This window comes from Lepisosteus platostomus, chromosome 6 (assembly GCF_059453375.1).
Source record: "Lepisosteus platostomus isolate fLepPlt1 chromosome 6, fLepPlt1.hap1, whole genome shotgun sequence".
Lineage (NCBI taxonomy): Eukaryota > Metazoa > Chordata > Actinopteri > Semionotiformes > Lepisosteidae > Lepisosteus > Lepisosteus platostomus.
In genome coordinates this window covers 47,111,207-47,124,203 of record NC_142616.1, presented here as the reverse complement: position 1 = coordinate 47,124,203, position 12,997 = coordinate 47,111,207, and positions in this window count along the sequence as shown.

Below are 12,997 nucleotides of genomic sequence, written 5' to 3'. Positions count from 1 at the left end.
AGTTGTCTGAAAAAACGCGTTTATTTCGGGCTGAAAAACACGTTTTGAAAAGTGTGCATTTACTGCCCCATAACTTACATGGGGTTGACCAAACTTGCAGAAACATGTTTATTTCTGCTGAAAAACACGTTCTGACACTTTCTGCACACTGGGGTTAAGATCTGAGTGTGTGGGCTCTTCTGAGCCTTGCTGTTACATGGGGATTCAGTTGTCTGAAAAAACGCGTTTATTTCGGGCTGAAAAACACGTTTTGAAAAGTGTGCATTTACTGCCCCATAACTTACATGGGGTTGACCAAACTTGCAGAAACATGTTTATTTCTGCAGAAAAACACGTTCTGACACTTTCTGCACAATGGGGTTAAGATCTGAGTGTGTGGGCTCTTCTGAGCCTTGCTGTTACATGGGGATTCAGTTGTCTGAAAAAACGCGTTTATTTCGGGCTGAAAAACACGTTTTGAAAAGTGTGCATTTACTGACCCATAACTTACATGGGGTTGACCAAACTTGCAGAAACATGTTTATTTCTGCTGAAAAACACATTTTGACACTTTCTGCACACTGGGGTTAAGAGCTGAGTGAGTGGGCTCTTCTGAGCCTTGATGTTACATGGGGATTCAGTTGTCTGAAAAAACGCGTTTATTTCGGGCTGAAAAACACGTTTTGAAAAGTGTGCATTTACTGCCCCATAACTTACATGGGGTTGACCAAACTTGCAGAAACATGTTTATTTCTGCTGAAAAACACGTTCTGACACTTTCTGCACACTGGGGTTAAGATCTGAGTGTGTGGGCTCTTCTGAGCCTTGCTGTTACATGGGGATTCAGTTGTCTGAAAAAACGCGTTTATTTCGGGCTGAAAAACACGTTTTGAAAAGTGTGCATTTACTGACCCATAACTTACATGGGGTTGACCAAACTTGCAGAAACATGTTTATTTCTGCTGAAAAACACGTTTTGACACTTTCTGCACACTAGGGTTAAGAGCTGAGTGTGTGGGCTCTTCTGAGCCTTGATGTAACATGGGGATTCAGTTGTCTGAAAAAACGCGTTTATTTCGGGCTGAAAAACACGTTTTGAAAAGTGTGCTGTTACTGCCCCATAACTTACATGGGGTTGACCAAACTTGCAGAAACATGTTTATTTCTGCTGAAAAACACGTTTTGACACTTTCTGCACACTGGGGTTAAGAGCTGAGTGTGTGGGCTCTTCTGAGCCTTGCTGTTACATGGGGATTCAGTTGTCTGAAAAAACGCGTTTATTTCGGGCTGAAAAACACGTTTTGAAAAGTGTGCATTTACTGCCCCATAACTTACATGGGGTTGACCAAACTTGCAGAAACATGTTTATTTCTGCTGAAAAACACGTTCTGACACTTTCTGCACAATGGGGTTAAGATCTGAGTGTGTGGGCTCTTCTGAGCCTTGCTGTTACATGGGGATTCAGTTGTCTGAAAAAACGCGTTTATTTCGGGCTGAAAAACACGTTTTGAAAAGTGTGCATTTACTGCCCCATAACTTACATGGGGTTGACCAAACTTGCAGAAACATGTTTATTTCTGCTGAAAAACACATTTTGACACTTTCTGCACACTGGGGTTAAGAGCTGAGTGTGTGGGCTCTTCTGAGCCTTGATGTTACATGGGGATTCAGTTGTCTGAAAAAACGCGTTTATTTCGGGCTGAAAAACACGTTTTGAAAAGTGTGCATTTACTGCCCCATAACTTACATGGGGTTGACCAAACTTGCAGAAACATGTTTATTTCTGCTGAAAAACACGTTTTGACAATTTCTGCACACTGGGGTTAAGAGCTGAGTGTGTGGGCTCTTCTGAGCTTTGCTGTTACATGGGGATTCAGTTGTCTGAAAAAACGCGTTTATTTCGGGCTGAAAAACACGTTTTGAAAAGTGTGCATTTACTGCCCCATAACTTACATGGGGTTGACCAAACTTGCAGAAACATGTTTATTTCTGCTGAAAAACACGTTTTGACACTTTCTGCACACTGGGGTTAAGAGCTGAGTGTGTGGGCTCTTCTGAGCCTTGCTGTTACATGGAGATTCAGTTGTCTGAAAAAACGCGTTTATTTCGGGCTGAAAAACACGTTTTGAAAAGTGTGCATTTACTGCCCCATAACTTACATGGGGTTGACCAAACTTGCAGAAACATGTTTATTTCTGCTGAAAAACACGTTTTGACACTTTCTGCACACTGGGGTTAAGATCTGAGTGTCTGGGCTCTTCTGAGCCTTGATGTTACATGGGAATTCAGTTGTCTGAAAAAACGCGTTTATTTCGGGCTGAAAAACACGTTTTGAAAAGTGTGCATTTACTGCCCCATAACTTACATGGGGTTGACCAAACTTGCAGAAACATGTTTATTTCTGCTGAAAAACACGTTTTGACACTTTCTGCACACTGGGGTTAAGAGCTGAGTGTGTGGGCTCTTCTGAGCCTTGCTGTTACATGGAGATTCAGTTGTCTAAAAAAACGCGTTTATTTCGGGCTGAAAAACACGTTTTGAAAAGTGTGCATTTACTGCCCCATAACTTACATGGGGTTGACCAAACTTGCAGAAACATGTTTATTTCTGCTGAAAAACACATTTTGACACTTTCTGCACACTGGGGTTAAGAGCTGAGTGTGTGGGCTCTTCTGAGCCTTGATGTTACATGGGGATTCAGTTGTCTGAAAAAACGCGTTTATTTCGGGCTGAAAAACACGTTTTGAAAAGTGTGCATTTACTGCCCCATAACTTACATGGGGTTGACCAAACTTGCAGAAACATGTTTATTTCTGCTGAAAAACACGTTCTGACACTTTCTGCACAATGGGGTTAAGATCTGAGTGTGTGGGCTCTTCTGAGCCTTGCTGTTACATGGGGATTCAGTTGTCTGAAAAAACGCGTTTATTTCGGGCTGAAAAACACGTTTTGAAAAGTGTGCATTTACTGCCCCATAACTTACATGGGGTTGACCAAACTTGCAGAAACATGTTTATTTCTGCTGAAAAACACGTTCTGACACTTTCTGCACAATGGGGTTAAGATCTGAGTGTGTGGGCTCTTCTGAGCCTTGCTGTTACATGGGGATTCAGTTGTCTGAAAAAACGCGTTTATTTCGGGCTGAAAAACACGTTTTGAAAAGTGTGCATTTACTGCCCCATAACTTACATGGGGTTGACCAAACTTGCAGAAACATGTTTATTTCTGCTGAAAAACACGTTCTGACACTTTCTGCACACTGGGGTTAAGATCTGAGTGTGTGGGCTCTTCTGAGCCTTGCTGTTACATGGGGATTCAGTTGTCTGAAAAAACGCGTTTATTTCGGGCTGAAAAACACGTTTTGAAAAGTGTGCATTTACTGACCCATAACTTACATGGGGTTGACCAAACTTGCAGAAACATATTTATTTCTGCTGAAAAACACGTTTTGACACTTTCTGCACACTGGGGTTAAGATCTGAGTGTGTGGGCTCTTCTGAGCCTTGATGTTACATGGGGATTCAGTTGTCTGAAAAAACGCGTTTATTTCGGGCTGAAAAACACGTTTTGAAAAGTGTGCATTTACTGCCCCATAACTTACATGTGGTTGACCAAACTTGCAGAAACATGTTTATTTCTGCAGAAAAACACGTTCTGACACTTTCTGCACAATGGGGTTAAGATCTGAGTGTGTGGGCTCTTCTGAGCCTTGCTGTTACATGGGGATTCAGTTGTCTGAAAAAACGCGTTTATTTCGGGCTGAAAAACACGTTTTGAAAAGTGTGCATTTACTGCCCCATAACTTACATGGGGTTGACCAAACTTGCAGAAACATGTTTATTTCTGCTGAAAAACAAATTTTGACACTTTCTGCACACTGGGGTTAAGAGCTGAGTGTGTGGGCTCTTCTGAGCCTTGATGTTACATGGGGATTCAGTTGTCTGAAAAAACGCGTTTATTTCGGGCTGAAAAACACGTTTTGAAAAGTGTGCATTTACTGCCCCATAACTTACATGGGGTTGACCAAACTTGCAGAAACATGTTTATTTCTGCTGAAAAACATGTTCTGACACTTTCTGCACACTGGGGTTAAGATCTGAGTGTGTGGGCTCTTCTGAGCCTTGCTGTTACATGGGGATTCAGTTGTCTGAAAAAACGCGTTTATTTCGGGCTGAAAAACACGTTTTGAAAAGTGTGCATTTACTGACCCATAACTTACATGGGGTTGACCAAACTTGCAGAAACATGTTTATTTCTGCTGAAAAACACGTTTTGACACTTTCTGCACACTGGGGTTAAGATCTGAGTGTCTGGGCTCTTCTGAGCCTTGATGTTACATGGGAATTCAGTTGTCTGAAAAAACGCGTTTATTTCGGGCTGAAAAACACGTTTTGAAAAGTGTGCATTTACTGCCCCATAACTTACATGGGGTTGACCAAACTTGCAGAAACATGTTTATTTCTGCTGAAAAACACGTTCTGACACTTTCTGCACACTGGGGTTAAGATCTGAGTGTGTGGGCTCTTCTGAGCCTTGCTGTTACATGGGGATTCAGTTGTCTGAAAAAACGCGTTTATTTCGGGCTGAAAAACACGTTTTGAAAAGTGTGCATTTACTGACCCATAACTTACATGGGGTTGACCAAACTTGCAGAAACATGTTTATTTCTGCTGAAAAACACGTTTTGACACTTTCTGCACACTAGGGTTAAGAGCTGAGTGTGTGGGCTCTTCTGAGCCTTGATGTTACATGGGGATTCAGTTGTCTGAAAAAACGCGTTTATTTCGGGCTGAAAAACACGTTTTGAAAAGTGTGCTGTTACTGCCCCATAACTTACATGGGGTTGACCAAACTTGCAGAAACATGTTTATTTCTGCTGAAAAACACGTTTTGACACTTTCTGCACACTGGGGTTAAGAGCTGAGTGTGTGGGCTCTTCTGAGCCTTGCTGTTACATGGGGATTCAGTTGTCTGAAAAAACGCGTTTATTTCGGGCTGAAAAACACGTTTTGAAAAGTGTGCATTTACTGCCCCATAACTTACATGGGGTTGACCAAACTTGCAGAAACATGTTTATTTCTGCTGAAAAACACGTTCTGACACTTTCTGCACAATGGGGTTAAGATCTGAGTGTGTGGGCTCTTCTGAGCCTTGCTGTTACATGGGGATTCAGTTGTCTGAAAAAACGCGTTTATTTCGGGCTGAAAAACACATTTTGAAAAGTGTGCATTTACTGCCCCATAACTTACATGGGGTTGACCAAACTTGCAGAAACATGTTTATTTCTGCTGAAAAACACATTTTGACACTTTCTGCACACTGGGGTTAAGAGCTGAGTGTGTGGGCTCTTCTGAGCCTTGATGTTACATGGGGATTCAGTTGTCTGAAAAAACGCGTTTATTTCGGGCTGAAAAACACGTTTTGAAAAGTGTGCATTTACTGCCCCATAACTTACATGGGGTTGACCAAACTTGCAGAAACATGTTTATTTCTGCTGAAAAACACGTTTTGACACTTTCTGCACACTGGGGTTAAGAGCTGAGTGTGTGGGCTCTTCTGAGCTTTGCTGTTACATGGGGATTCAGTTGTCTGAAAAAACGCGTTTATTTCGGGCTGAAAAACACGTTTTGAAAAGTGTGCATTTACTGCCCCATAACTTACATGGGGTTGACCAAACTTGCAGAAACATGTTTATTTCTGCTGAAAAACACGTTTTGACACTTTCTGCACACTGGGGTTAAGAGCTGAGTGTGTGGGCTCTTCTGAGCCTTGCTGTTACATGGAGATTCAGTTGTCTGAAAAAACGCGTTTATTTCGGGCTGAAAAACACGTTTTGAAAAGTGTGCATTTACTGCCCCATAACTTACATGGGGTTGACCAAACTTGCAGAAACATGTTTATTTCTGCTGAAAAACACGTTTTGACACTTTCTGCACACTGGGGTTAAGATCTGAGTGTCTGGGCTCTTCTGAGCCTTGATGTTACATTGGAATTCAGTTGTCTGAAAAAACGCGTTTATTTCGGGCTGAAAAACACGTTTTGAAAAGTGTGCATTTACTGCCCCATAACTTACATGGGGTTGACCAAACTTGCAGAAACATGTTTATTTCTGCTGAAAAACACGTTTTGACACTTTCTGCACACTGGGGTTAAGAGCTGAGTGTGTGGGCTCTTCTGAGCCTTGCTGTTACATGGAGATTCAGTTGTCTAAAAAAACGCGTTTATTTCGGGCTGAAAAACACGTTTTGAAAAGTGTGCATTTACTGCCCCATAACTTACATGGGGTTGACCAAACTTGCAGAAACATGTTTATTTCTGCTGAAAAACACATTTTGACACTTTCTGCACACTGGGGTTAAGAGCTGAGTGTGTGGGCTCTTCTGAGCCTTGATGTTACATGGGGATTCAGTTGTCTGAAAAAACGCGTTTATTTCGGGCTGAAAAACACGTTTTGAAAAGTGTGCATTTACTGCCCCATAACTTACATGGGGTTGACCAAACTTGCAGAAACATGTTTATTTCTGCTGAAAAACACGTTCTGACACTTTCTGCACAATGGGGTTAAGATCTGAGTGTGTGGGCTCTTCTGAGCCTTGCTGTTACATGGGGATTCAGTTGTCTGAAAAAACGCGTTTATTTCGGGCTGAAAAACACGTTTTGAAAAGTGTGCATTTACTGCCCCATAACTTACATGGGGTTGACCAAACTTGCAGAAACATGTTTATTTCTGCTGAAAAACACGTTCTGACACTTTCTGCACAATGGGGTTAAGATCTGAGTGTGTGGGCTCTTCTGAGCCTTGCTGTTACATGGGGATTCAGTTGTCTGAAAAAACGCGTTTATTTCGGGCTGAAAAACACGTTTTGAAAAGTGTGCATTTACTGCCCCATAACTTACATGGGGTTGACCAAACTTGCAGAAACATGTTTATTTCTGCTGAAAAACACGTTCTGACACTTTCTGCACACTGGGGTTAAGATCTGAGTGTGTGGGCTCTTCTGAGCCTTGCTGTTACATGGGGATTCAGTTGTCTGAAAAAACGAGTTTATTTCGGGCTGAAAAACACGTTTTGAAAAGTGTGCATTTACTGACCCATAACTTACATGGGGTTGACCAAACTTGCAGAAACATATTTATTTCTGCTGAAAAACACGTTTTGACACTTTCTGCACACTGGGGTTAAGATCTGAGTGTGTGGGCTCTTCTGAGCCTTGATGTTACATGGGGATTCAGTTGTCTGAAAAAACGCGTTTATTTCGGGCTGAAAAACACGTTTTGAAAAGTGTGCATTTACTGCCCCATAACTTACATGGGGTTGACCAAACTTGCAGAAACATGTTTATTTCTGCAGAAAAACACGTTCTGACACTTTCTGCACAATGGGGTTAAGATCTGAGTGTGTGGGCTCTTCTGAGCCTTGCTGTTACATGGGGATTCAGTTGTCTGAAAAAACGCGTTTATTTCGGGCTGAAAAACACGTTTTGAAAAGTGTGCATTTACTGCCCCATAACTTACATGGGGTTGACCAAACTTGCAGAAACATGTTTATTTCTGCTGAAAAACACATGTTGACACTTTCTGCACACTGGGGTTAAGAGCTGAGTGTGTGGGCTCTTCTGAGCCTTGATGTTACATTGGGATTCAGTTGTCTGAAAAAACGCGTTTATTTCGGGCTGAAAAACACGTTTTGAAAAGTGTGCTGTTACTGCCCCATAACTTACATGGGGTTGACCAAACTTGCAGAAACATGTTTATTTCTGCTGAAAAACACGTTTTGACACTTTCTGCACACTGGGGTTAAGAGCTGAGTGTGTGGGCTCTTCTGAGCCTTGCTGTTACATGGGGATTCAGTTGTCTGAAAAAACGCGTTTATTTCGGGCTGAAAAACACGTTTTGAAAAGTGTGCATTTACTGCCCCATAACTTACATGGGGTTGACCAAACTTGCAGAAACATGTTTATTTCTGCTGAAAAACACATTTTGACACTTTCTGCACACTGGGGTTAAGAGCTGAGTGTGTGGGCTCTTCTGAGCCTTGATGTTACATGGGGATTCAGTTGTCTGAAAAAACGCGTTTATTTCGGGCTGAAAAACACGTTTTGAAAAGTGTGCATTTACTGCCCCATAACTTACATGGGGTTGACCAAACTTGCAGAAACGTTTATTTCTGCTGAAAAACACGTTTTGACACTTTCTGCACACTGGGGTTAAGAGCTGAGTGTGTGGGCTCTTCTGAGCTTTGCTGTTACATGGGGATTCAGTTGTCTGAAAAAACGCGTTTATTTCGGGCTGAAAAACACGTTTTGAAAAGTGTGCATTTACTGCCCCATAACTTACATGGGGTTGACCAAACTTGCAGAAACATGTTTATTTCTGCTGAAAAACACGTTTTGACACTTTCTGCACACTGGGGTTAAGAGCTGAGTGTGTGGGCTCTTCTGAGCCTTGCTGTTACATGGAGATTCAGTTGTCTGAAAAAACGCGTTTATTTCGGGCTGAAAAACACGTTTTGAAAAGTGTGCATTTACTGCCCCATAACTTACATGGGGTTGACCAAACTTGCAGAAACATGTTTATTTCTGCTGAAAAACACGTTCTGACACTTTCTGCACACTGGGGTTAAGATCTGAGTGTGTGGGCTCTTCTGAGCCTTGCTGTTACATGGGGATTCAGTTGTCTGAAAAAACGCGTTTATTTCGGGCTGAAAAACACGTTTTGAAAAGTGTGCATTTACTGACCCATAACTTACATTAGGTTGACCAAACTTGCAGAAACATGTTTATTTCTGCTGAAAAACACGTTTTGACACTTTCTGCACACTAGGGTTAAGAGCTGAGTGTGTGGGCTCTTCTGAGCCTTGATGTTACATGGGGATTCAGTTGTCTGAAAAAACGCGTTTATTTCGGGCTGAAAAACACGTTTTGAAAAGTGTGCTGTTACTGCCCCATAACTTACATGGGGTTGACCAAACTTGCAGAAACATGTTTATTTCTGCTGAAAAACACGTTCTGACACTTTCTGCACAATGGGGTTAAGATCTGAGTGTGTGGGCTCTTCTGAGCCTTGCTGTTACATGGGGATTCAGTTGTCTGAAAAAACGCGTTTATTTCGGGCTGAAAAACACGTTTTGAAAAGTGTGCATTTACTGCCCCATAACTTACATGGGGTTGACCAAACTTGCAGAAACATGTTTATTTCTGCTGAAAAACACGTTCTGACACTTTCTGCACACTGGGGTTAAGATCTGAGTGTGTGGGCTCTTCTGAGCCTTGCTGTTACATGGGGATTCAGTTGTCTGAAAAAACGCGTTTATTTCGGGCTGAAAAACACGTTTTGAAAAGTGTGCATTTACTGACCCATAACTTACATGGGGTTGACCAAACTTGCAGAAACATGTTTATTTCTGCTGAAAAACACGTTTTGACACTTTCTGCACACTAGGGTTAAGAGCTGAGTGTGTGGGCTCTTCTGAGCCTTGATGTTACATGGGGATTCAGTTGTCTGAAAAAACGCGTTTATTTCGGGCTGAAAAACACGTTTTGAAAAGTGTGCTGTTACTGCCCCATAACTTACATGGGGTTGACCAAACTTGCAGAAACATGTTTATTTCTGCTGAAAAACACGTTTTGACACTTTCTGCACACTGGGGTTAAGAGCTGAGTGTGTGGGCTCTTCTGAGCCTTGCTGTTACATGGGGATTCAGTTGTCTGAAAAAACGCGTTTATTTCGGGCTGAAAAACACGTTTTGAAAAGTGTGCATTTACTGCCCCATAACTTACATGGGGTTGACCAAACTTGCAGAAACATGTTTATTTCTGCTGAAAAACACGTTCTGACACTTTCTGCACAATGGGGTTAAGATCTGAGTGTGTGGGCTCTTCTGAGCCTTGCTGTTACATGGGGATTCAGTTGTCTGAAAAAACGCGTTTATTTCGGGCTGAAAAACACGTTTTGAAAAGTGTGCATTTACTGCCCCATAACTTACATGGGGTTGACCAAACTTGCAGAAACATGTTTATTTCTGCTGAAAAACACGTTCTGACACTTTCTGCACAATGGGGTTAAGATCTGAGTGTGTGGGCTCTTCTGAGCCTTGCTGTTACATGGGGATTCAGTTGTCTGAAAAAACGCGTTTATTTCGGGCTGAAAAACACGTTTTGAAAAGTGTGCATTTACTGCCCCATAACTTACATGGGGTTGACCAAACTTGCAGAAACATGTTTATTTCTGCTGAAAAACACGTTCTGACACTTTCTGCACAATGGGGTTAAGATCTGAGTGTGTGGGCTCTTCTGAGCCTTGCTGTTACATGGGGATTCAGTTGTCTGAAAAAACGCGTTTATTTCGGGCTGAAAAACACGTTTTGAAAAGTGTGCATTTACTGCCCCATAACTTACATGGGGTTGACCAAACTTGCAGAAACATGTTTATTTCTGCTGAAAAACACGTTCTGACACTTTCTGCACACTGGGGTTAAGATCTGAGTGTGTGGGCTCTTCTGAGCCTTGCTGTTACATGGGGATTCAGTTGTCTGAAAAAACGCGTTTATTTCGGGCTGAAAAACACGTTTTGAAAAGTGTGCATTTACTGCCCCATAACTTACATGGGGTTGACCAAACTTGCAGAAACATATTTATTTCTGCTGAAAAACACGTTTTGACACTTTCTGCACACTGGGGTTAAGATCTGAGTGTGTGGGCTCTTCTGAGCCTTGATGTTACATGGGGATTCAGTTGTCTGAAAAAACGCGTTTATTTCGGGCTGAAAAACACGTTTTGAAAAGTGTGCATTTACTGCCCCATAACTTACATGGGGTTGACCAAACTTGCAGAAACATGTTTATTTCTGCAGAAAAACACGTTCTGACACTTTCTGCACAATGGGGTTAAGATCTGAGTGTGTGGGCTCTTCTGAGCCTTGCTGTTACATGGGGATTCAGTTGTCTGAAAAAACGCGTTTATTTCGGGCTGAAAAACACGTTTTGAAAAGTGTGCATTTACTGCCCCATAACTTACATGGGGTTGACCAAACTTGCAGAAACATGTTTATTTCTGCTGAAAAACACATTTTGACACTTTCTGCACACTGGGGTTAAGAGCTGAGTGTGTGGGCTCTTCTGAGCCTTGATGTTACATGGGGATTCAGTTGTCTGAAAAAACGCGTTTATTTCGGGCTGAAAAACACGTTTTGAAAAGTGTGCATTTACTGCCCCATAACTTACATGGGGTTGACCAAACTTGCAGAAACATGTTTATTTCTGCTGAAAAACACGTTTTGACACTTTCTGCACACTAGGGTTAATAGCTGAGTGTGTGGGCTCTTCTGAGCCTTGATGTTACATTGGGATTCAGTTGTCTGAAAAAACGCGTTTATTTCGGGCTGAAAAACACGTTTTGAAAAGTGTGCTGTTACTGCCCCATAACTTACATGGGGTTGACCAAACTTGCAGAAACATGTTTATTTCTGCTGAAAAACACGTTTTGACACTTTCTGCACACTGGGGTTAAGAGCTGAGTGTGTGGGCTCTTCTGAGCCTTGCTGTTACATGGGGATTCAGTTGTCTGAAAAAACGCGTTTATTTCGGGCTGAAAAACACGTTTTGAAAAGTGTGCATTTACTGCCCCACAACTTTCATGGGGTTGACCAAACTTGCAGAAACATGTTTATTTCTGCTGAAAAACACGTTCTGACACTTTCTGCACAATGGGGTTAAGATCTGAGTGTGTGGGCTCTTCTGAGCCTTGCTGTTACATGGGGATTCAGTTGTCTGAAAAAACGCGTTTATTTCGGGCTGAAAAACACGTTTTGAAAAGTGTGCATTTACTGCCCCATAACTTACATGGGGTTGACCAAACTTGCAGAAACATGTTTATTTCTGCTGAAAAACACATTTTGACACTTTCTGCACACTGGGGTTAAGAGCTGAGTGTGTGGGCTCTTCTGAGCCTTGATGTTACATGGGGATTCAGTTGTCTGAAAAAACGCGTTTATTTCGGGCTGAAAAACACGTTTTGAAAAGTGTGCATTTACTGCCCCATAACTTACATGGGGTTGACCAAACTTGCAGAAACGTTTATTTCTGCTGAAAAACACGTTTTGACACTTTCTGCACACTGGGGTTAAGAGCTGAGTGTGTGGGCTCTTCTGAGCTTTGCTGTTACATGGGGATTCAGTTGTCTGAAAAAACGCGTTTATTTCGGGCTGAAAAACACGTTTTGAAAAGTGTGCATTTACTGCCCCATAACTTACATGGGGTTGACCAAATTGCAGAAACATGTTTATTTCTGCTGAAAAACACGTTTTGACACTTTCTGCACACTGGGGTTAAGAGCTGAGTGTGTGGGCTCTTCTGAGCCTTGCTGTTACATGGAGATTCAGTTGTCTGAAAAAACGCGTTTATTTCGGGCTGAAAAACACGTTTTGAAAAGTGTGCATTTACTGCCCCATAACTTACATGGGGTTGACCAAACTTGCAGAAACATGTTTATTTCTGCTGAAAAACACATTTTGACACTTTCTGCACACTGGGGTTAAGAGCTGAGTGTGTGGGCTCTTCTGAGCCTTGATGTTACATGGGGATTCAGTTGTCTGAAAAAACGCGTTTATTTCGGGCTGAAAAACACGTTTTGAAAAGTGTGCATTTACTGCCCCATAACTTACATGGGGTTGACCAAACTTGCAGAAACATGTTTATTTCTGCTGAAAAACACGTTCTGACACTTTCTGCACAATGGGGTTAAGATCTGAGTGTGTGGGCTCTTCTGAGCCTTGCTGTTACATGGGGATTCAGTTGTCTGAAAAAACGCGTTTATTTCGGGCTGAAAAACACGTTTTGAAAAGTGTGCATTTACTGCCCCATAACTTACATGGGGTTGACCAAACTTGCAGAAACATGTTTATTTCTGCTGAAAAACACGTTCTGACACTTTCTGCACAATGGGGTTAAGATCTGAGTGTGTGGGCTCTTCTGAGCCTTGCTGTTACATGGGGATTCAGTTGTCTGAAAAAACGCGTTTAT